At 46.4% G+C, this 26,219-nt stretch overlaps 1 protein-coding gene across 1 annotated transcript in view; it reads right to left on the bottom strand.

Annotated features, from left to right (window-relative positions):
- The window catches only part of GLIS1 (GLIS family zinc finger 1), a 227,245-nt gene that overhangs the window by 90,257 nt on the left and 110,769 nt on the right, over positions 1-26,219 (bottom strand). The gene's annotated exons all lie outside the window — the stretch shown is intronic.

Genomic DNA, 26,219 nt, shown 5'->3' with positions numbered 1-26,219 from the left:
GAGGTGTTGAGAGCTGAGGTGCAGAGCCCTAGCCAAGCGCGGGTGCCTAGTAGGTGGTGCACCTGGAGTGGAAAGTGCTCGTATTGTCAAAGAGCACTTTGAAAAGTATAAAGTGTCTGACAGATGCAATAAAACATTATTAACAGGCCCAAGGATTGTCCAGGGACTGTCAACACTGAGCGAGATAAACCATTAAGATGAGAAAAGAGCTGACATCAGCACACGATCAGCCCTGAAGCTAGGCAGGATGTGCAGGCCCTGACTCCACTGCCTCACTGGGGCCTCCTGCAGCCCTCGTAGGGAGAGATCAGTATTATGCCCATTGTACAGAGGAGAGAGCAGAGGCTCAGAAAGGCTAAACTACTCACCCAAGATCATACAGCTAGTAAGAGTCTGGGCTGGATCTCTGGCTCAGGTCCATCAGACCCAAACCCATGTCTTAATCACTATGTAATAAAAAGTGGCCTCTTAGGAAGATAGAAGTCCAACCTCGTCCTCAAGGATCCAGCTCCCCCAACCCTAATTCTAGCTTTACCCCACCCCCAGGCAGCCCCCTTCACAGAAGGCCAGACCCTCAGTGCTTACTCGCCACGTGCCCAAAGCTCCGAACAGGCACTAGGCATTCACCTGACGAGCACTTTACAGTTTTCAGATGAGAATGCCATGCTCTCAAGGTCCCAGGGCAGGTCCCAGGGCAAGTCTCCAGACACGTATTTCCTCAGAAGTGGACCTCTGGTCACCTTCCCAGGCCAAGCACTGGGCCAATGTCCTTCTGTGAGGAACGCTCACTCCTGCTTGCTTTGGCTGCTGCTTGGCCAGCCCCTCACAAGCTTATTTTTTAATAACTTGGTTGTTTTTTAATTAAAAAGAAATCCCTGGTAACAAATGTGAATGGCCTGAGTTAATGAGAGCCGGCTGCCGCTCACTTAACTCCTCCTCTGCAAGGCGGTCTCTGACTTTTCCAAATTGTTTCTGCTTGTGATTTTTTTTTTTTTTTTTGTGGTATGCAGGCCTCCCTCTGTTGTGGCCTCTCCCGTTGCGGAGCACAGGCTCCGGACGCGCAGGCTCAGCGGCCATGGCTCACGGGCCCAGCCGCTCCGCGGCACGTGGGATCCTCCCGGACCGGGGCGCGAACCCGGTTCCCCTGCATCGGCAGGCGGACGCGCAACTACTGCGCCACCAGGGAAGCCCGGTCTGCTTGTGATTTTATTGTCCCATTGAGGCAAACCCTGGGACTGGGCCTGAGAAAACTGTGGAGGATTTTATGACCATTAATAGCATTTGGCGCAAAGAGAGCTTCATCACCGCACAGGGCTGTTCTGCCAGGGTCTTTCTTCCAGAGTCTTTGGGTCAGGGACGTGGTTCCAAGCTTCTTTCAAGGACCCACAAGGCCCGTTGGGGACCTCTGGGTTACCTACCCCTCCTTCCCACAGGAGGATGTACGGAGAGATGGAAGGTGGGGCCCCAGAAAGGCGCCAGGGAGCCCAGCATGTATCAAGCCCTATTCATCAGCCCTTCCTATTTGATCAACAGGAATATTTGATTCTTTTAAGTGTCCATCCCTGTGAGGTGGGCTCATTACTGCCACTTTCCAGAGGAGAAAAGTTGAAGTTTGGAGAGATTAGGTGCCTTCCACCAGGCTCTGGGGTCTGTAAGACACAGGGCCACAATTCAAACCCAGATCTCTCACACTTCAAAGCTCAAGTCCTGTCCTGCTGCCTCTCAGCCAACTGATGAACGACTGGGGACCCCCAAACAAGCATCCCCACCTTTGACTCCAATTAGATCATGTTGGGGAGCCTTTGGGGAAGTCAAAGCGCAACCGTTACAATGACCGCTAAACTTCAATCTTTGCAACAACTCTGCCAGGCGGTAAGACCACTCCATCTCAGATGAGCATACGAAGGCTCAGAGAAATTTAGTGGGTTACCCAAGGTCACACAGGGAGTAAGGGGCTCAGCTGGGATGCAAACCCATCACCTCTGGGGGAAGAAACAGTCATTACCAGACAAACAATTGGGGACTATTGGCTTCTTTTCCACTGGATACAGTAAGAAGTTTTCCTACAATAAATAAACACACAGCTTTGGGAAGGAGGGAGGAAGGAGCCCCTCAGGTCACAGTTTGGCACTGCTCGGGGATCCAAGCCCATTCAAGCCCTTGTCTTATGTGACTCTCACAGCACTCTGATGAAAGCATTTCGCTCCCCGCCTCACGGAGGGAAGGACATGAGCACCAGAGCTGGCAAGTGGCCACCCAAGGTCACATGGCAATTGCTGGCATAGCTGAGTCCAAACCCAGGTCTCCCCAAACCCATGCTGGACTCTGCTCCAGGCCACCTGCTTTCTCAAAGCCTGGAAATTAAACCAGAGGCTTTGTCCCAGCGGTGCTGTCACCACTGGAAAGATGTGGCTACAGCCACTCTTCAACCCTGGGCCCTCCCACTGCCTTCCTGCCCATTGACATCTTGCCTCTCTGTCCCCAAGGGCATCACAGGACCCACCCTGGCTTACTCTCTATCTCCAGGGAGCAGGGATGGAGTCTTTCTCTGGGAAGGCAGGGGAATGAGAGGGGCATGTCAGCCTCGCTGCCCTGAGGCAGGCTGGGGGTGCCCTGAAAAGGGACTGGCACCCAGCAGCCGTGCCTCCCTCTGCACCACAGGGGGCCAAGAGCAGACCCTGGACCTGACTCTCCCCACATACATCAAGCTTCTTTGGAGGCTTGGAGGGTGAGAAGGTCCTCTGTTCATTTTTACAGATTGATGAGAAAACCTAGAATGTCAGGGCTGGGACTGAGTGACTATTTCATTAATAGATGAAGAAACTGAGGCTCAGAGAGGGAAAGACTCTGCTTTAATCACACAGCAAATCCATAGCAGAACCTGGACTGGCACCCCCAGGGCTAGGTAAGAGTCTGGTTTAGTTTCCTCTTCGAGCCTCAGTTTTCTCATTCGTAAAATGGTGCTAACACCTACCTCAGAAGGTTGTGGTGACAATTAAGTGAAATTACAAGCACAATGCATTTGGCATGGTGCCTATCTCACAGCAAGCACTCGAAAAGTTATGATGATCATAATGATAATTACTTCTATTTATCCTTGAATTCAGGATGGGGCTGGGAGGCAGGGCCCTGTATGAGAAGTATTCTATCCCCAAGAAGGTCAGGTCTGGATGACCCTGAGGCCAGGCTCAGAAGGACAAGCCCCCAAGTCTCAGGGGTCACCAAATGCAGAACTGGGCAGCCTGAATGAGGTCACAGCCAGCAAATCCAAAGCAAATGGCTCCAGTTACACACCACAGAGCTTTGCAAATTACCGTAATGACTTGGCTATAAAGTGGTACCACATATAAGGTGACTCCCCACAGGAATTTTAATTTACACTGAAAACTGCCAAGTCTGCATGAGAGGGACAATGATGCATTCAGCATGTCGGGCCCAGATGCCACCTCCTTGCTGTCCCAGAAGCAGCCATTGGCTGGGTCTAGGAAGGCCTACATGATGACTGCTCCTCATTCATGGACAAGCAGACTTTTAGTGCTCGCCAGGTGCCAGGCTGGTGACAGGGTACTGCACTTTACAGTCCACAAAACATTTCATAGCCATCACCTATGAGCTTTGCTACAACCGTCAGAAGTTGGCCAGACAGGCTCAGAGGGGGCAAGCAATTTACCCAAGCTCACATGGCAAGTGTAGGGCTCAGAGAGCAAACTTTCTCTGTAACAGGCAAGATAGCACATATTTGAAGCTTTGCAGGCCATACATTCTCTGCCACAACTACTCAGCTCTATTGTTGTACCATGAAAGGCAGCCATAGACAGCATGTAAACAGAAGATTGGGCTGTGTTCTAATAAAACTTTATTGAGAAAAAGAGCTCACTGGCTCTTGGGCTGTAACATGCTGACCCCAACCTAGTGCAGCAGTTAGAGGTGGGCTTTGCAGTTAGAAAGACTTTCCTGCATCTGTAAAACAAGGAGCATTTTATGGGTGTTGACGACGTGAAAACCACTGTCGACTCTGACTGCAGGGCCAGCCCCTGGTGGCATCTGATAAATGGAGGTGCTATCAGCCTGGCTCAGGGGTCCCCACAGCCTGGGCTCACCCCCTACCTGGGCATTACCTCCCACTCCCACAGTGCTTTGCTGCTGCGCTGTATACACCCCAGCCCTCCAATCAGGGTGCCTGACACCTCCCAAATCTCTCTGGGCCCTCAGAACTCAGCAGAAGTGCATCTCCTTCTGGAACGTTCCTTGGTCTCTCCCGCCCTCCCCCAAGCTTCCCCACCTCTGCACACAGCAGCCCCTGCGAAGAGCTGCCTATTAGGGTGCACCTAACCCAGCATCCGACAGGTGGTTTCTTTCCTTCCTTCCTTCTTTCTTTCTTCCTTCCTTTCTTTTCTTTCTCTCTTTCTTTCTCTCTCCCTCCCTCCCCTCCCTCCCTCTTCCTTCCTTCCTTCCTTCCTTTCTTTCCTTTCTCTCTCTCTCCCTCCCTCCCTCCCTCTTTCTTTCTCTTCCTTTCTTTCTTTCTCGCTTTCTTGCTTGCTTGCTTGCTGCGTTGGGTCTTTGTTGCTGTGCGTGGGCTTTCTCTAGCTGTGGTGAGCAGGGGCTACTCTTTGTTGCGGTGCACAGGCTTCTCATTGTGGTGGCTTCTCTTGTTGTGCAGCACAGGCTCTAGGAGCATGGGATTCAGTAGTTGTGGCATGCAGGCTCAGTAGTTGTGGCTCCTGGGCTCTAGAGCGCCGGCTCAGTAGTTGTGTTGCATGGGCTTAGTTGCTTTGTGGCATGTGGGATCTTCCAGAACAGGGATCGAATCCATGTCCCCTGCCTTGGCAGGTGGATTCTTAACTTGCCACTGTGCCACCAGGGAAGTCCCAAATACTCGACATGTTTGATATCTAAATCTCCACAACATCACCACAAGGTGGGGACTATAATACTCTGTACCGCCACATTGACGCTTGTAAGTGCGGTTAAAGTCCCACCTCATCTAGAGTCTGTGAAATCCTTCAGGACAAGGTCTTGGAGCTCCAGAGCTGCTGAATGTCAGTGCATTCTGACACATGATTTTGTTCAACTTACTTCACATACAGAAGAGAAAACAGGGGCCCGGATGGGGGAGAGGCTGGTCCTAGTCACACAGCAAGCAGGTTCTCTCAACACCTGGGCCCCACTGGGGATATTCCCCTCATTCCTAGCACACGGTTAGAACTACAGTAGGTGCTTGGAAACACTGGGAAGGGGGCGGGGTGGCTGGGAGGATTGTCCAAAGTTCACTTTCGTGCTTCCTCTACAACAGACACCGTGACTTGGGGAAACAGAACAAGCTTTTGCACACACACACACCTAGGTTGAAGCCCTAGCTCCACCGTTAACTTTCTGGCTGCTTCACCCTAGATGAGCTACCTTACTCTTCTGAGCCTCAGTCCCTTCATCTGTAAAACAGAGATAAGAATCTCAGCTCCAAGGGGTGGCTGTGAGGGGTAAATGAGATAATACATGTAGCAGTGTGGTGCCTGGTGCAGTCAGCACTTTAGTAAAAGTCCCTCTATTGCCTTCTTGACAGGCAGGGGACACACGGTCACAGCACCCTGAGGTGGTGTTTCTCCAGCAACAGTGGCCCACTTTCCCAGGCAGTGAGCCCCAGGGGCCACAGAGGGCAGCCTCAGGCCAACGGGGTCTTGAGTCTGGGCCTGGGTTCTGCAGGCCCCCTCTCTGAGCCTTAGCTTTCCCCTCTGAGTAGTGGGAGTGCCAGGCCTGAGCAGGAGGGGCACTAGAGACCCCAAACAGCAGGGAATATCAGGATCCATTCTCAGGCCCAGGGAGGTGAGCGCTGGCTCTCTAAGGATGCTCAGCAGATGCCAAGCCTGTGCTGCATCCACACTCCAGGGCCCCTTCCACCTCCGTGCTGCCTTGTCATCCCCTCTCTTCCCTCCTCATCAAACCCAAAGGCCTGGCAATCAGCAGGAAGTGGGGGCTTCTGAAAGAGGAGAAGCAGGAAGGTGGACATCTGAGCTTTTTCTCCAGTCTCCACGGTCCAGCGAGATGGGCTGCTCAATGCAGAGCTGTCTTGGGGTGTCCCAGGCCCCATCAGGGGGCCTGTAACCTTGGCAGGGCCTCTGGAGCTATAGAGCCTGATGCTCGAGGCCTCACGCCGGGCTTATGGCCGCCCGGCGTCTCTTATCCCAGGTCACAAAAAACTCCATAAATTCCCCTTTAAAGCTAAGCTAGATTTACGGGGACTCAGGCCAGTAAAACCTGAGCAGGCTCACCTCAGGCTCACTAAAACCTGAGCAGCATGGAGGCGCCACAGAGAAACCAGAGTGAGCCTGCAACTCTGTCCCATCCAGGGCCAGGAAGTGAGCAGCCCAAGGCTGGCTGCACATGGAGATGCAGGTATGTATATAAACACATATATGGGCTAAGTTTTCCCTCAGACTCTCTTATTGCTATCAAATTAGCCCACATTTGCTGTAGAAAAAATTAGAAAATGTATTGAGGCAACAATTAGAAAATAGACATCATGTATAAGACCACAAACCAGAGAGCCACAGCAGACATGATGACACATAAACCTCTATGGTATTTCCCTAAGCATCCATATAATTTTTTGACAAAAAGAAGGATGATATACTTATTTTCTTGTATTCTGCTTTTTTCATTTAGTAATATATCATGAATATTAAAGTTTACAGAGTGCCCATTATGTGCCATGCACAGTACTAGGCTCTTTCCATGCCAGAATTACTAATGCCATTTCCCAGAGGAAGAGTAAGTGACTTGCCCAAGGTCATGCATCTGTTGAATGGTGGAATCAAAATGTTAAGTCCAGCTCTCTCAGACTTGGAAGGCAGTGGTGACCCAGACATTGCTCCACATCATTAAGAAATTTAGGGTCAATGCAGCTGATTGCTTGTATTCGTCTGCTTGGACTGACATTACACAAGGCCATAGACTGGGTGGTTTAAACAACAGAAATGTATTTTCTCACAGATCTGGACACTAGAAGTCCATGATCAAGGTTCCTGATGATTTGGTTTCTGGTGAGGGCTCTCTTCCTGGCTTGCAGACAGCCACCTTCTCACTATGTCCCTCATATGCCCTTTCCCAGTGCATGCATGGAGGTGGGGGGGAGGAGAGGGAGAGCGCACATGTGCTGTATCTCTTCTTATAAGGACATTAATCCTATTGGATCAGGGCCCCACCATTATGACCTCATTTAACCTTCATTACTTCCTTAGAGGCCCCATTTCCAAATACAGCCACACTATAGGTTAGGGCTTCAACATAGGTTAGGGCTTCAATTTGGGGAGGGACACAAACATCCAGTCCATAACACCTAATATTCATTCCCTCCTTTCCTTGCCTTAATAGGGTCCCGTATTTCCATATCTATCTATGGGGCTTGAGAAGAAGAGACAGTATAGCACAGCACATAAGAATGCAGATTCTGGGTCCTGACTAGGTTTGAATCCTGGTTTTGCCATTTACCAGCTGTGACCTTGTCTAAGTCAAGTGACTTAACTTCTCTGTGCCACAGTTTATGAAGTTAAAATGGGTTTATATACCAAATGTAAAGTACATGGAACAGTACACCTGGCACACAGTAGGCACTATATAAATGTCTGCTCTCACTGTTGTTCTTATTCATTTTCCAGGGCAGATTAGACCATCAGCATGGTCTCATCTCCCCAGCCACTGTGCACAGTGATGGGCTCAGAGATAGGCATGTAATGCAAGTTGGGTTAATTAGACAGAGGCCTGGAACTTCTCTGACACTAAGGAAAGAGCAGCCTCCACTCCCCTACATGCAAAACTGTCTGTTTTGAAAAATTACTAGCCATCATCACTTCAGACATTACTTTTGCCCGTTATCTATCTTTCTGGGGCAACAATGTATGTTAGACCTTTTCACCATGTTCTATATCTCTCTTATGCTCTTTTCTGAATTTTTCATCTTTTTTTTTAACTTTCATGCTTCTGTCTAGATATTGTCTACTAACTTATTTTCCAATTTATCAATCTTCTCTTTAATTGCATCTAATCTATTAAGTCCCTATGATAAAAACTCTCCAGGAAGTGGGTATAGAGGGACCCTACCTCAACATAATAAGGGCCATATACAACAAACCCACAGCAAACATCATTCTTGATGGTGGAAAACTGAAAGCATTTCCTCTAAGATCAGGAACAAGACAAGGATGTCCACTCTCACCACTTTTATTCAACATAGTTTTGGAAGTCCTAGCCATGGCAATCGGAGAAGAAAAAGAAATAAAAGGAATCTAAATTGGAAAATAAGAAGTAAAACTGTCACTGTTTGCAGATGACATGATACTATACATAGAAAATCCTAAAGATGCTACCAGAAAACTACTGGAGCTCATCAGTGAATCCGGTAAAGTTGCAGGATACAAAATTAATGCACAGAAATCTCTTGCATTCCTATACACTAGCAACACAAGATCAGAAAGAGACATTAAGGAAGTAATCCCATTTACCACTGCATCCAAAAGAATAAAATACCTAGGAATAAACCTACCTAGGGAGGCAAAACACCCGTACCCAGAAAACTATAACATACTGATGAAAAATCAAAGATGACATAAACAGATGGAGAGATATACCATGCTCTTGGAATGGACAAATCAATATTGTGAAAATGACTATACTACCCAAAGCAATCTACAGATTCAATGCAATCCCTATCAAATTACCAATGGCATTTTTCACAGAATTAAAACAAAAAATTTTACAATCTGTATGGAAACACAAAAGACCCCGAATAGCCAAAGCAATCTTGAGAAAGAAAAACGGAGCGGGAGGAATCAGGCTCCTTGGCTTCAGACTATACTACAAAGCTACAGTAATCAAAACAGTATAGTGCTAGCATAAAAACAGAACTATAGTTCAGTGGAATAGGATGGAAAGTCCAGAGATAAACCACACATCCATAGTTTAATCTATGACAAAGGAGGCAAGAATATACAATGGAGAAAAGACAGTCTCTCCAATAAGTGGTGCTGGGAAAACTGGACAGCTATATGTAAAAGAATGAAACTGGAACACTTCCTAATACCATACACAAAAATAAACTCAAAATGGATTAAAGATCTAAATGTAAGGCCAGATACTATTAAACTCTTAGAGGAAAACATAGGCAGAACACTCTCTGACATAAATCGAAGCAAGATCTTTTTTGATCCACCTCTTAGAGTAATGAAAATAAAAATAAAAATAAACAAATAGAACTTAATTAAATTTAAAAGTTTTTGCACAGCAAAGGAAACCATAAACAAAACAAAAAGACAACCCATAGAATGGGAGAAAATATTTGCAAATGAAGCAACTGACAAGGGATTAATCTCCAAAATACACAAACAGCTAATGCAGCTCAATAACAAAAACAAACAACCTAGTCAAAAAAATGAGCAGATCTAAATAAACATTTCTCAGGACTTCCCTGGTGGTGCGGTGGTTAAAATCCGCCTGCCAATGCAGGGGACACAGGTTCGATCCCTAGTCTGGGAAGATCCCACATGCCGTGGAGCAACTCAGCCCGTGCACCACAACTACTGAGCTTGCACTCCAGAGTCTGCAAGACAAACTACTGAAGCCCACGCACCTAGAGCCTGTGCTCCACAACCAGAGAAGCCACCTCAATGAGAAGCCCATGCACCGCAATGAGGAGTAGCCCCTGCTCATCACAACTAGAGAAAGCCTGCGTGCAGCAACGAAGACCCAATGTAGCCAAAAATAAATAAATAAATTTATTTTTTAAAAAATAGACATTTCTGCAAAAAAGACATACAGATGGCTAAAAAGCACATGAAAAGATGTTCAACATCACTAATTATTAGAGAAATGCAAATCAAAAGTACAATGAGGTATCACCTCACACCAGTCAGAATGGTGATCATCAAAAAACAAATAAATGCTGGAGAGGGTGTGGAGAAAAGGGAACCCTTCTACACTGTTTGTGGGACTGTAAATTGGTACAGCCACTATGGAGAACAGTATGGAGGTTCCTTAAAAAACTAAAAATAGAGCTACCATATGATCCAGCAATCCCACTCCTGGGCATGTACCCTGAGAAAACCCTAATTCACAAAGATACATGCACCCCAGTGTTCACTGCAGTACTATTTACAATATCCAGGACATGGAAACAACCTAAATTTCCATCAACAGAGGAATTGATAAAGAAGACATGGTACACATATACAATGGAATATTACTTGGCCATAAAAAAGAATGAAATAATGCCATTTGCAGCAACATGGATGGACTTAGAGACTGTCATGCTGAGTGAAGTATGTCAGAGAGAGAAGGACAAATATCATATGATATTGCTTATATATGGAATCTTTTTACAATGGTACAAATGAACTTATTTACAAAGCAGAAGTAGAGTCACAGATGTCAAAAACAATCTTATGGTTACCAGGGGGAAAGGGGGAGGGATAAATTGGGAGATTGGGATTGACATATATACACTACTATATATAAAATAGATAACTAATAAGGATCTACTGTATAGCACAGGGAACTCTACTCAATACTCTGTAATGACCTATATGGGAAAAGAATCTGAAAAAGAGTGGATATATGTATATGTATAACTGATTCACTTTGCTGTACACCTAAAACTAGCACAATGTTGTAAATCAACTATGCTCCAATAAAAATTTTTTTTAAATCTATTAAATCCATCTTTTGAGTTCTTAAATTTTTCTATTTTTTAGTTTAAATTTTTCCATTTGATTAATTTTTATAGCTTTCGGATATCCGTTGAAATTCTCCGTTTCGTAATCTATTTTCTTGAACACATTAATCACAGTTATTTTAAATCTTGTACCCGATAAGTCCAACACGTGGAACACCTGTGAGTCTGTTTTTGTATGTTTTTCCCCCCATTGGTCCTGCCTCCTCGTATCCTCCCTGGTACTTTCTGACTGAATGCCCAACATTGTGTATGAAGTCTGTACAGGCTCCAGATGATATCTTCCTCCAGAGAGTATTTTCTTATGCTTCTCAAAGGCAGTTAAAAGAGGGGAAGATGATCTTTATCCACTCTAGGATTTCAGATTTAGGCTTTGTAAAGGTTGCTCTCTTTCTGGTTCATCCTTTCTCCTAGGATGCTGCCCTTTAGGGTCCCCACGTGAAAGCTTGGGATACCCAGACTCCTCCCTGGTTGACACTGAACTTCAATATAAGTTCCCAGAACTTCAGGCTGTTGAAAGCTTCGCTTAGTTCCTCAACCTCTGAACTGCCACACTGTTGATTTCTCAGCCGTATAGCCTATGCCACTTAAGAAACAACAAATATCTCGGAAGGAAACGCAACACTTAATGTTCAGCTCACTTTTCGGCATTTCCTATCTCCATGGAATCTTGGCCCCTCAAAATCTGCCTATTTTGGTGGCCTTAAACTCCAGTTTTTGTATCTCCAGCATAGTAAGGCTGCAGAAAGCTCTGTTCATTTCTCCAATTCTTGGTCCTATACAACTTGCAATCTGGCAAATGCTTGAAAGGAAAAAGTTGTGCAGTGTCAGATTCATGTCAGTGTATTTCCCTTCTCTTCAGGGTGTTGGTGCCTCAAGTCCCGGTTGTCTTGGTAGTTCATGATGCTTTCAAACAGTTGGGTTTTATATTTTATTCAGAGGGAAGGTTAGTCTGATATAAGCTTATTTGCTATAAACAGATGCAAAAAGCCCCTTCCGACATATAATTTTAATGACTGCATAGTATTCTATACTATGCTTGTACATACTTTATTTAATCCATCCTCCATAGTTAGGATTTATATTGTTTAAAAAGATTAAAACTAGAAACAATCATGTAATGAATGTCCTTACAGACCTGTCTTCATGTCCACCCATATTTATAGCCTAAGAATAAATTCCTAGATGTGAGATGGATGGCTGAGTCAAAGGATATGCAAAATTTTAAAGAATTTTGCTACCTGCTATTCAAACTGCTCTCCAAAAGGAATATATCAATTTATACCATCAGCAGTGCAGGAAAGCCCCTGTTTCCTTGCACTCTCACCACTCTAGGTATTCTCATTTTTTTAAAAATCTGTTACTTTAACAGTTCAGGGTGATTTATAATAGAAAAGAATAGGAGATAGTCTGTATATCAAATAATAGAAAAATGATTACATAAAGTTACTCAGCACAAATTTTATGTAGCCATTAAATATAGTAGAATTCCATCATAATGCAATTAACTGTGGTCCAAAATCTTCAATTACTTTAAAATGCAGAGTTTAAAATGGTATTTTTGGTGTTTTTTCCAGTTAATATATGGGAAAAAGATGTTTTCATTTATTAGATATGTCAGAAACAGCTACCCAAGAAACTAAGAAAACCTCAAGTGGTTATGATGCAGTCATTTCCTAACCCATAATCCCCTGCAACCTCCAGAGAAAAGAAGAACTCTTTTGTGAAGAGGCTGGACAGGGGCCAGGAGCTACTGCCATGTTTTATATGAAGACATCTTATCACAAGGTATCTTATCATGAGTTTTATTGGATTTACTAAAGGTTTTAATTACAAGGGAAAATATTTATAATAATTAAATAAAAAGAAGATTCAAAATTCCACATGCATGAAACTAACTTGAAGAGAAAAAAAATGGAAAATCAATACATCAAATATTAATCACGAACTTCCCTGGTGGCACAGTGGTTAAGAATCTGCCTGCCAATGCAGACACAGTTTCGATCCCTGGTCTGGGAAGATCTCACATGCCACGGAACAACTAAGCCCGTGTGCCACAACTACTGAGCCCACACACCACAACTACTGAAGCCTGTGCGCCCTCGAGCCTGTGCGCTGCAACTACTGAAGCCCGCGCGCCTAGAGCCCATGCTCCGCAACAAGAGAAGTCACTACAATGAGAAGCCCACGCACCACAACAAAGAGTAGACCCTGCTCGCCACAACTAGAGAAAGCCTGCACACAGCAACAAAGACCCAACACAGCCAAAAATAAAATATAATAAAATAAATTTAAAAAACATTAATCACTCATTCATTCATTTAACGTATGTCTATTGAATACCTACTTTGTGCGAGGACCAGGCACCAGGCACAGGAATGCAATGATGAACAAGAAAGAAAAATCTCTATTCTCACAGTGTTGACATTCTGATCAGAGAGAAGACAATTTCAAAAGTAAACACATAAATATATACTATAATATCAAGTAGGGATAAATGTGAATTAAATTAAAGGTAAGAAGCTAGAAAGTGCAGAGAGATGGGGACAGTCGGGGCAGGTCTCTCCGAGGGGTGGACATCTACACAAAGGCCCTAGTGAAGGAAAGAAGGGAGCCATGTGGACACCTGGGAAAAGAGCTTTCACACAGAGGGAGCAGCAAGTACGAAGACCCTGAGGTAGGACGGTTCTCCAGGGTAGGAACACAAGAAGGCCAGGTGTGGCTGGAGCCTAGTGAGCAAGGATGAGAGAGGCAGGTGATGAGACCCAGCTGGGTCTGACCAGCAGGGTCTTGAGAATCTTGTTGAGGCTTCAGGTTTTTTTTTTCACTATGCTTTTTGTTGTTTTTTGTTTTGTTTTTGTTTGTTTGTTTTGGCCATGCCACACGCGGCATACGGGATCTTAGTTCCCCAACCAGGGATCAAACCTGTGTCCCCTGCAGGTAGGAAGCACAGAGTCCTAACCATTGGACAGCCAGGGAATTCCCGAAGCTCCGCGTTTTGTACCAACGTAGCAGAAAGCCATGGAAGGGTGAGAGACCAGACTTGACTTATGGTGTGGAAGGATGTCTGAGTTTGTGTTGAAAAAAGACTTTAGAAGAAAAACAGTAGCTGCGGGGAGAGAGGTGGCTTTATTATCAGAGTGCTTCCTAAAACCTCCATTCCTTTTTGGATTGAGTGCGTTATTCTGATTCCTGATTGTAATGGTGATAACATGACTGCATTTATCAAAACTCACAGAACTGTTCATACACACACTGTTTTAGTGATTTTCACTGTACATAAATTTTAAAAGATTTTAAAATCTCTGTATTACATATTTCAAAATATTTCATATTGGTTCAGTAATTTTAAAAAATGTGCCAAAATCCATCCTTGAGAATAGACCAAAGATAGAGCTGGGATAGACTGCTGCCCCTAACTCAGCATGGACCATTGCCCAGCACATGGATCTGTGAACAGGCCCCGTCCTTCCCAGCCCATCACCAGCAATTCCAGGCAGGGGGAGTGAGGGTACTCCCCACACTGGACCAGAGGGCCCTTGGGTACCCTTCCTCTTGAAGGCTTACAGAAGAGGACAGCCCTAAGGAGACAGGCGCCTTCACATGAGACAAGACGGTGGACAGGAGAGATGCACAGCCCAGTGAGTCTTCAGGACCCAGGGCTTCCCCTCCTCAGGCTGCTCCGCCAGAGCCTCTGTCCTCTCTCTGTTCCTACTGCAGTCTCACAGCCTCCCTCCTCCTCCTCCTCCTCCTCCTCCTCCTCCCCCCCCTCCCCCTCCTCTCAGATCCCTCCCTGGAAAGGCTGCACCTACACTAGGTGTAAATGACTGCTAGAGTGCCCAGGAAGATACACACACACACACACACACACACACACACACACACACACACACACACACACACACACACACCAGATTCCAGGTTGGGTGAGTGAGTGAGGAGGGAGCAACATAAAGCAGGGGCCCCAGGGCTGCCAGAACAAAGCATTGCACATATTCAGCATATTTATGTATTTCCCAGGGGTAAGGGAAGCGGGGTCTAGTAAATAAACTCTGATAGCCCTTAAAATTCTCAGATTCTACATTTCATCATACTGAGCCATCATGGTTCCAAAATTTAAGATTAGAGATTTCCATGCATCTGGGATTCTAAAATTCCATGACTCTCTCATTCTGAGATGATGTAATTTTATAAAGCTAAGCATTTAAATTACTATGGTTCTAAGAGTCTATGATGTTATGGATCAGACACACAAGGAAATTCTCTGATTCCAAGGGTGTAAAAACCCGTGCTTCTCGGATCGGAAAGCCTGCTACTTCCTAGGGTGCCCTGAACCCCACATTAGTCCCTGCCTGGCCTAAATCATCAGGGAGCAATAGTTATGGTCACCAAAACCCCTTTGTTTTTGTCCAAGACGAAAACAAGAGAGTAATGGGATGACAAGAAATCCAGAGGAAATGGCTGTTAAAATCTATAAAAACTTCTCAAAGACAAACATATTCCATCTGTGTTTTTTCAGTAAATACAGGACCATAAATATTTATGTCAGGCATATAGTTAACATTTCATGTTTGGCCTTTTTTTTAACTCCCTCCCCTTAAATCAAGCTAATTAGTTAACTCCTATGCCCATGTCAGTTTTTTGCCCCCTAACCGATGAAACATCCCCTCAAACTGCTAAAAATATCTATAAAGCAAGAAGGAAGACATACAGGCAATGAAGAGAAATGCCCAGCTCCAGGCAGCTGCAGGCAGGTCTGGGCACGCAAGATGCCAGCACCTTAAAATCCCCTCCCTCCATCTTGGGTCCTTGGGGAAGGATCAGTTGTTATGACTGAAAAAATACCACCATCCCAAGGAAGATGTCCCAACCTTCAGAAAAGGGTACATCCAGAGATGCAGCACGGAGCAGGCAGTGAGAATGGTTCCTTGTACCTCAGAGAGGCTCAGAGTTTCTAGACTCTTGGAAAAGATCATTTGTTCCACAGTGTGGCCAGAAAGGCTGGCAAAGCTTACTGAGGAAGTCATAGACGTTGATTTGGCTTATGAAAAATCCCCTCTCCTGGGCCCCGGAGCTGAAATCACTCAGCTCCCAGGGCCCCTCCTCCAGGAAGCCCTCCCTGATCAGCCATATCCCATAGGGCTTTCTGCTCTCCTCCTCTGCCCTCCTCGAGGACCCACAGCCAGTGCTCCAGTCTGCACCCTTACCCACCAGGGCACAGGGCGCCCTCCCTCAGCCATCATTGCAACAGGGATTCCCCAGAGTGGAGGTTCTGAAAATCCCTGAGGGGATATCTGGCGTCACAATGACTGGGAGTCACTGTCTTTTAGTGGGGAAGAGCCAGGGATGGCCAACTCACTGCCCAGGGTGGGTCAGCCCTACAGTAACTTTTGAATATGTTGCCAGATATTCAAAATATCTGTAAGCAAGCAACCTGGTCATCTAAGTCTAGAACATAGCCCCATTTTACACATAAACAAAAAGTATTTTTTTCATGGTTTTAACATACACTGAATTTTCCAGGAATGGAACTACGTACAATGTACATGGAGGAAAGATGGTACTGTGTTTTGTTTATGACCAGTTGTTCACCATTTCAGAAAATGAGGTCACCCTCAGTCCCTCCGTTTGTGACATCTATGCGTCTGTAGCTGGCAGGTTTGGTCAGGGATGCCGGGCACAGGTGTGAGCAACTGGCAACTTCTCTAGGCGCTTATATGGGGAAGCACACATTGACTTAAGGGTTTCTTCCCTTTCATTTCTTCTCTATAATACAGTTGAAATATTATATGGAATTTTTAAGAACTATGGTGCCGATGGGTTCCATTATCTACCAATTTCATTTCAAGAGCGTAAAGGAGGCAGTACAAGAGGGTCCTGTTAGAAGAAGGAAGTGCTGAGAACCACTGACCAGGCCAACTCCTCGTTTTCCAGATGGGGAAAGGGAGGTGTCCTCTAAAGTCACATAGTGAGGTAAGCATGGGGGGTTGGGATTCAGCCAGGTGCGTCTGACTCTGCAGCCCTGAGACACTCCAAGGATAGGCCTGGTATGATGTCTTTGACTCCCAGGACCTGTTTCCGGATTCAGTGACACACAGAGAGCCCTGGGCCCATAAGGACCCCCAGGAAGGCAGGCACATTGTTCCCAGGCGGGCTCCCCAGAGAAGGCAAGTGGGCAGCCCAGGCCCCGTGCCAGGGACAGGAGGTGTGGGTGTGCCAGGCTGACTCTGGAAGCCCTGGGAGAGGCAGGCCAGACACAGGGCCTCAGGCAGGTGAGTCTCCCAGGCCTGGGAACAGAGTCTGAGGCTTGAGACTTTGGGACCAAGCTCACCTCCCCACTCCCTTCCCCTACACCTTCCCCTTCTCCTGCTGTGCCCCCTGACCCAGCTCTCTCCTCACCCTCAGCCCCCATGCCCGACACTTGACACCTCTCAATCCATCCCTCCCTCCCCGTCCTCACCATCTTTGCCTCGGTTCAAACCACCACCATCTTTCACCTAGATGTGACATAGTCACTCCACTGCAGCCAGGGTGATCTTTCCAAAGCACAAAAATCTGTCCGGTTTTCCCCGTTCCTAACCCTCCATGGTTCCCACTACCCACAAGATACCCTCTGAATGCCTAAGCCAGGAAAACAAAACCCTGTACCTTCTATTTGTTCCCACTGTCCAGTCCCTTTCCTGCAGGTTCCCAACACCGCCAGCCTAGAGCTGCACCCGGCTGCTCACAGCCCCCCAGACCTGCCCTGTAAGTATTGCCCTTGCCCTTGCCATCTCCCCGTGGAGCAGCCTTCACTACTCCCTCTGTGCTACGCCAGCCCCATGTGGCCCCCGTCACAGCTCCCTTTGCACTGTGCGTGTGGCCCACGTATAAGTGCATTAAATGACAGTTTGAAGGACAAATGCAGAGAAGAATACATCAGGGGAGAGCTGAGCAAGGCCTTGAATGACACTTGAACCTCTGCTACCAGGAAAGAGAGATGTAGAAACACAAGACAGACAGAAGCCTTTTCTCAAAGACGCAGGCCCCTGGTGGGGGCAGGGAGGGGAAGGGGGTGCCTGTCAGGCTGCAGACTCCACTCCAGCCATTACAGCTTTACTGGCTGAAACTCACTGATTTCCCTGGAAAGGTGGGGGATGGAAACATAAGGAACATTTCCAAAAACATGATTGAGGGAACTTGAAGAAGCACCTAGAAGTGTTTTCATTCCAGACAGGAGCAGGCCTCGGTGAGGAGCGGGGAGACTGCAGGTCCAGCCCTGGCCCAGCCTGGGCTCTACTCTGGACTGCCCGGTCCACACAGGACCACACTGCCCCAACTTCTGAGACTGCAAGGGAGGGTGTCTAGGAAGATACAGCTGACGGGGCAGCCTATTCAGGCACATACCATCAACATATGTCACAGAGGAGAAAGGTCCGCGAGGTCACACTTCACTCCACGAGGAGGGAGCTGGGTTCTCAATCCAAAATAAATGAATCAGTGCTCGTGTGTTTGGTGCAGTAGCCCCCGAGTTCAGTCCCAAGCCCCTTTTTCACACTTCAGGTTAAGAGTCTGGGGAAAGGCCCCCCTGGGCAGGGAAGCTGAGCCCAGTGTTCTGGGCTTCCCAGAGGACTCACTACATGTCTTGGGCAGCCCCCAGCTCCTGGGTCTCAGTTTCCTTTGCTGTAAAACAAGGCGAGTGGACTGGAGGTGTCTCTAAATGTTCCTGTTCTCTTCTCACCCCAAAGAGCCATCATGAATGCCCTGTCAAGAGGCCTCATGACCCAGAGTGGGGGCCGGTCTTGAACAAGGCCCTGACTTCTCCCTCCTTCCAGCCCTAGCATTCGGGACTCCTTACTACCTGACAGGCTTGCCACTTCCCACGGCTTTCTCTGGAATGGGCTGAAGTCAGCACCCATCCAACCCCCGACTCTGAGCTCCTATGTGTGCCAGGCCTGGGCACTGGGACACAGAGGTAAGCCAGACACTGGTGCTTCCCTCAGGAGCCCACAGTCTCGTGAGTGACATGAACCGTTAAACAGAAAAAGACTCTGGGATGGATCAGTGCCAGAACTGAAGTCCACACTCCTCTTCCCTCTACAAGGATGAAGGAGCATACCTGCCTCCTCTTATCCTTCCTCTAGCATGGCCACTGCCTCCATGAAGCCCTCCCTGATTCTGCCACCCTCTCCCCACGTGGCTGGCTGCTCCCAGGCACTCTGGGAATCACTCCCCCGCAGCCCTTACCATACGATGTAAGTGATGTGTCCATACCTTGGAGGGCAGAGCTGAATTGTTTCATCCAAGCCTCTCCACAGTCTTGCTAGATAGATCTATTAGCCCATTTTACAGATGAGGAAACTGAGGCCCAGGAAGGCAAAATGACTTCTCCTGAGTAACACACTTAGAAAGAAACGGACCTAGGATTCAATCTCAGGGCTGGTGATTCCAGACTACAGTCCTCAGCCAGGGCTGCAGTGATCATCCCACACCCCACTCACAGGGTTGCCCAGAGGCCCAGAGACGCCATTCCTAGGGGGAAGGAAGTGCACACTCCCTGAGGAGCATCCCTCAGTTACTCTATTGTAAGATGTCAGGGCTAAAATGGCCCTGAAAGATAATCTAATCTCAGCCTCCTATTTTACAGAAAAGAGATACTGAGACCCACAGAGAGCAAGGGGCTTGTCCACATTTATACAGCCAGTGGCCAAGTCAGGATCAGACCCAGTTCTCCAGAGTCTCCATCAGTCATTCACTCCATGGCACGTCACTGCTACCTCTTAAAGGCAGCTGGAGAGGGTAACACTCTCCCTAGTGTTCTGGCAGAGATGGGACATTCACGGGACAACTTGGTTTATGAGTGTATCTTAAAGCTTCTCCCATAAGCTCTGCCAGGCAGGGATCATCGAGAGATAAGGAAACTGAGTCTGGGAGGTGATGAGAGCCATGCCCGGATTCAAGCCAGGTCTGCCTGGGGTAAAGCCCCGGCCGTCTCCAGGGTGCTGGGCTGCTGGCCTCCACAACGTGGCACTTCGTGCGTACACAGATGATCTCATCCGTCCTCACCGAGGCCTGTGGTTAGCACTGACCTGCATTCCTGATGCCAGCTCAGTGCCCAGCATCTTTTCTTCAGACCAACCCTGACATCACAGTGTACCATCCTGACGGATGAAATCTGGTTAAAGGATGGGGTGAATAGAAAACGGGCCAGAGGGCCTCCTGGGGCTCAGGGCGTGATTTCCCCAAAGCCCTCCTGCTTTCTTCTCACCATCGCACTGCCAGGTTTTGCCTGGTGAGCCGCGGCAGCTCACTGCCAAGCACAGGGACCCCGTCAGCGGACAGGCCGTGAATGAGTGCAGTGTTTGGGACCAGTCAACAAGATGGATGTTGTTTCGGTTCGGCTCCGTGCACCGTAAACATTCTGTGGCAGACGCAGCTCCAGGTGGCTCGCTGGCTCGCGCTCGGCAGCTGGGCCAGCCTGCAAAGGCCCATTAACATGGACATAAACAAGGAGGGCTGGGGGATGGAAGGCAGGAGGCCACTGGGGTCTGTCCCACTTTCAGAGACAAGAACACAAAGACAGAAATCCAGGAGCCAGGCTGGAGGTGGAGGCAGCCGGGTGGGGAGGAACGAGGCCCCGCCTGGTTCCAATCTTCGCTCTGACGCAGATACCGGGTGACTTTTGTTTTGACAAAACTCAACACCTTGTCCAGGCCTCAGCCTCCTCATCTGGAGAAACAGGAAAGGGCTCCACTGTTGGTTTCAAGGAAGCCCTCAGAAATACTTGATGAAGGAGATGACTGCACCAGCAGCTGCTTGAGGACAAGGACTACATCCGATCCATTTTGGCCCAGTGATTAACAGCACGGGCTTTAGAGACAGATAACTTACCTGGTCTGGAATCCGAACTCTGCCGTTCACCCACTGATGTGTTCTTGGCCAGGTAACCCAACCTCTCTGAACCTCCCTTATCTGTAAGATACAAATGATCATACCTGTTGCACCGGCAGTGGTGAGGGGCAAATGAGACAATGCTCACAGGCGTTTTGTAATGCAGTAATAAAAGGTCACTCTCATTCTGTTAGGATTTGTATGCCCCGAATCTCACAGAGCCTTGCCCAGAGCAGGCTCTCAGGATGAAGCGGGTGGCCAAGGCTGGGGAGTGGCCAGGTCTTCTGGATTCTCCCCTCCCGGTCCAAGATGATCTCTGGATCCCTGACCAAGCACTCAGCCTGCCAGGCGCCCATGCGGGCCTCACAGCCTGGCCCCAGACATCAAGCCCCAGGCCCGTGTGGGAGGCTGTCCAACTTGACGAACATCAATTCTCAAGTGCCAGCTGGCCGAAAATCAATGTGTCAAATGACCAATTCATCAAAAGCCAATTAGCCACAAATTACTTCGCCAAGTGGCTACATTCCCAAATTACCTCAACAGTTACCCAAAACTTATTTATTTTAGCCATTTATAAAGATGACAACCATTTGTGTTGGAGGAGATGGTTTTAGTTTTAGTTAATAAGTTTTGATTTTGTGTTCAGAGCAGCATTTTAAAGAATATTAAGCTGGTCAAAATCAAGGATTATGGGTTGGTTTAGTCCTCTTATTTAGTATTTACTATTCAGTGTATTTCATTATCATTTATCAAATGTCAATGTTTCATACAGGAAATCTTGAAGTTACATTGTGCAGTAGGTTGAATGGTGGCTCCTGAAAAGACGTGTCCATTTCAAATTTCTGGAACCGGGAATGTGATCGTATTTGGAAAAAGGGTCTTCACAGATATAATGAAGTTAAAGATTTTGAGCTGAAGAGATTATCCTGGTGGGCCCTAAATCCAGTGAGAAGGATCCATATGAGGAGAGACACAGAGAGGAGACGACATGACCACAGGGGCAGAGACGGGAGCAACGCAGCCACAAGTCATGGAATGCCAACAGCCACCAGAAGCTGGAACAGGCAAAGAATGCATGCTCCCCACAAGCCTCCAGAGCCAGCACCTTGATGCCAGAATCTTCCACAGCTGTGAGAATAAACTTCCGTTGTTTTTTAAGCACCAAGTTTGTGGTAATTTGTTACGGCAGCCTCAGGAAACTAATACACATTTCTTTCATCATTATTTAATGTCATTTTCTGTTTTGCCTATTCTTACTTTTTTTGGAGGGGGGGTTCTTTTGCTAATTTCTCAAGAAACTTGTTGACTTTAGTTTGTCTGTTTCTAGCAATTAACACACAATGGTGATAGGGCTGCTTACACTACTTCTTAGTTTATTTATTACTTTAAGTATCTTTTAGTACTTTTTATGGTTTACAACCAACGTCTTTTACTCTTTACAATTTCACATTTATGGTTAAAGTATCAAATTTGATACCAACTCTTTTAAAAAAAACTAATGAATCAAATCCAGCAATATATGAAAAGGATGATTCATCATGACCAAGTGAGGTTTATCCTCAGAATGTAAGGTTCTAGATTAATCAGCATAATTCACTAAATCAGAAGAATGAAGGAGAAGAGCCTTATGATCAGCTCAACTGATGCAGAAAAAAATTCACGATAAAAATTCTCAGCACACTAGGAATAGAAAAGAATTTCCTCAATATAATAAAGTACATCAATGATAAACTACAGCTAACATCAAGCTTAACGGTGAAACACTGAATGCTTTCTCCTAAGATTGGGAACAAAATAAGGATGTCCATACTCACCACTTCTATTCAACATATTAGAGGTCCCACAGCTAGTACAATTAGGGAAGGAAAGAAGATGGCATGAAAATAGAAGAAGAAGCATTAACTCTTTACTCTCAGATGACATGATTACTTACATGGAAATTCCTAAGAAATCTCCAAAAAGAAAAACATGGAAAGAATAAATTAATTTAGCAGTATCACAGGATACAAGGTCAACATGTAAGAACAATTATAATTCTACATACTTGAAGAATTAATGGGGAAATAGAATTTAAAAAGCAATCTCACATATAATAACATCAAAAAAACATAAAATTCTTAGAAACAAAGTTAAAGTTTTGTAATACCTTTACACTGAAAACTATTAACACTGCTGAGAGAAAGTAATCAACACCTAAATAAACGAGGAGAGACACTATGTTCATGGATGGAAGATTCAATATTGTTAAGATGTCAATTCTATCCAAGTCAATTTATACATTTAATGTCATCCCAATCAAAGTTCTAGCTGGTTTTTGGTAAAGCTTGACTAGTTAATTCTAAAATATATATGAAAATATTAAGGACCTAGAATAGCCAAAACAATATTGAAAATGAAGTACAAAGTTGGGGGCTCACACTATCTGATTCAAGACATTCTATAAAGCTACAGTCATCAAGACAGCGTGGTGTTGTTATAAGAATAGACGAATACACATAGATCAGTGGAAAAAACAGAAAGCCCACAAATAAACCCACACTAATATGGTCAACTGATTTTTCCCTAAAGTGCCAAGACAAACCAATAAGGGAAAGAAGTCTCTTCAACACATGTTGCTAGAATAACTGGATACCTGCATGGAAAAGATGATCCTTGACCCTTATCTCACACTGTACCCAAAAATTAATTCACAATGCATCATCAACCTAAATTTAAAGCTAAAATCATAAAACTTCTAGAATAGAGTATACCTCAAGACAGGCAAAAGTTTCTTAAAAAATGCAGGAAACAAAAGAAAAAGTCGATAAACTAGACTGATTCAAAATTTAAAATCTTTGTTCTTTAAGAAACACCATGTAGAAAATGAAAAGGCAAGGCAGATAATGGGAGAAAATATTCCCTACACATATACCTAACAAGACTTGTATCCTGAATATATAAAGAACACTCACAACTCAATAATAAAAGGATAAATAACCCAATTGAAAAATGGACAAAGGACTTGAATAGATTTCTCAAAAGAAGATATGTACATAGGAAGATCCAAAGATGCTTTGCATCTCTAATCATCAGGGAAATTAAAGTAAAACCAGGGGACAATAGCAACCCTGGCTTATTGGAATGTGGGTAACCGGACACTCACTGAAGGGCTAATGATTGCTGCTATAATGAAGAACTGCCTTCCTGCTAGCCAGTTCTGAAGAGAAAAGAAAATGCAAGTCCAGCTTCCTGCAGCTCTGGATCTGGATGACACACCTAGCTTCATTTGTATGGACCTCCTTTTCCTCCGAGCAGGAAAAAGTCAGAAAAACCTCCTAGAGGAGACGACTCAAGCTAAATACTGAAAGATTACTTGCCAGGAAGACAGGGCATGAAGAGCATCAAAAATGCAAGGACCAGACATGCAAGAGCAGGAGGTATCGGGAGCTTTGAGTATTTCAGAGCTGGGATTAGGAAGTCCAGGAATTAAGATGAGAAGGGCCTGGAGCAGGTGGGGCCTGGTGGGCCACTTCAGTAACCTTAGACTTTATCCTCTATCATGATGGAGTCACAGATTCTATCACTTGGTCCAGTTCTGGACCAAGTCCCAACATGCAAATTGTATTATCCATTCGTTCTTCATTGACTCAAGTATTCATTCAACAAACATTTACTGGGCACCTGCTGTTGACATTCTTGTCTCCCCAGCCTAGAGAGCACCCTGCATTCCCAGCCCTGGCTCTTTCTCTGGGATATACAGCCACTACAGAGTGAACTCCTATTAGGTGCCAGGTGCTGTGCCCAATACTATATAAGCAAAATCTTATTTAATTTTCATGTTTTCTCCATTTTGTAGATGAAGAAATGAGAGGCTCAGAGAAGAGACTGATTCAAACCTTGGCCTATCTGATTCCCAAACCCCCATTCAGATTGATCCATCCATCTGTGCAGAAACAATACCCAAGTACAGGCTGCAGGCCAGGCCCTGTAACCAGCACGGGGCACAGGTGTTCACAGTGCTGCCCTTGAGCGCTCATACCTGTCTGCCCGTGACTTGCCTCTCCCATCAGAGGGGGAGCCACCTTCCCTCACAGAGGTCCAGGCCAGCCCCCACATGCCCAGGCTGAGTGACCGTGGAGCTGTAGGGAGGGCACCGGCTTGGTCTTACAGATTCCCCTCTCTAGCCACTCATGACAACAGATGCTCTGTCCCTTTGCCTCCTGGTGGAAACACCAGGCCCAGAGTGCAAAGGAGGCATGGTGCCAAGGTCCAGCCTCTTCCACGCCAAGCCCACATCTCCCTTTGGTGTGACCAGACCCTGGCCAAATACTGAAGTTCCCAGTACTTCAGCTAGTTGTTAATCCATCTAGAAGTAAGTCAAACAAACAGCAGACACAACCCATAGCTTCCCCAGGAGACAGCTCCCCACACCTCTCTCTGGAGCTCCTGCCAAGTCTGTCCTCCACAGCCTGGCAGCCACAGGCTCTACACACTGCCACCTCACCCCAGGGACCCCCATTTCTGCTCCAAACCCTTTTCAGTGGCCCTCATTCCCCAGGCCTGATGGTCACCAGCCTGTGTCCAGAGGATCCCTGAGCTAGCCGGGCTAACTTCTCTGCCTATCAGCCCCTCACTGCTCTGCTCCTGCCACACCCACTGTGACGGACTGAATGTTTGTGTCCCCCCAAATTCACATGTTGAAACCCTACCTGCTGTGTGATGGTGTTAGAAGTGGAGCCTTTGGAAAGTGATTAGGATTAAATGAGGTCACAAGGGTGGAGCCCTCATGAATGGGGTTAGTGCCCTTCTAAGTGTCAGAAGAGAGCATACTTCCCTCTACTTTCCCCTATATGAGAGCACAGTGAGAAGATGGCCACCCACAAACCAGGAATCAGGTCCTCGCCAGTCACTCAATCTGCCAGTACCTTGACCTCAGAATTCCTAGCCTCCAGAACTGAGAATTAAATGTTTGTTGTATTTTTGTTACAGCAGCCTGAACGGCTAAGACACATGCCCTGTCTCCAAACATACCTCAGGGGCTTTGCTTTTCTAGTCTCTCTGGCCTCTCTTCTTTCATGTCTGTGCAGCTCCTTGTCCCCATGCACATCTTGAAGCAAAAGCCACCTCATCTGGGAGGGCTTCCCTGATGCTCTGGGAACCTCACCCTCACACCATCCAGTTTGACCATCTTTATAGCACTCATCATTATTTAAAAGTATCTTGTTTCTTAACTCACCTATTTATTTTCTGCTCTCACGAACTTGGTCTGTTTTGATCACCACCTAGATCTGAGAGCACCGCCTCAGAATAATAGGAATTCAACAATTCAACTGTCACGTGCATGAATCCCACAAGGCCCAGCTGAAGTGACGCCGCCTCAGTGCAACCTTCCTGGACACCTCAGATCTCTCAGAGGTGCAGACCGCACCAGCCCCTCCCAAATCTCTCCCACTGGTGCCCAAAGGCTGGGCTGTGGCTGATTCATCTCTGTGTCCAGCACCTAATATAGGGACCGGTACGCCTCAGGGGTTGAATGAACACATTTTCTCTGAATAAATAAATGAATGCAATTCAGCTTCCCCACCTGTGATAAATGTAAAAGGGCTTTGTCAACAGTAGAGTGCAGCGGGCACTCATGTACATGCGCACGCGC

This window comes from Physeter macrocephalus, chromosome 4 (genome assembly GCF_002837175.3).
Source record: "Physeter macrocephalus isolate SW-GA chromosome 4, ASM283717v5, whole genome shotgun sequence".
Taxonomy (NCBI): domain Eukaryota; kingdom Metazoa; phylum Chordata; class Mammalia; order Artiodactyla; family Physeteridae; genus Physeter; species Physeter macrocephalus.
Note: the sequence above shows the minus strand (reverse complement) of the source record. Positions and strands in the feature narration are given on the sequence as shown.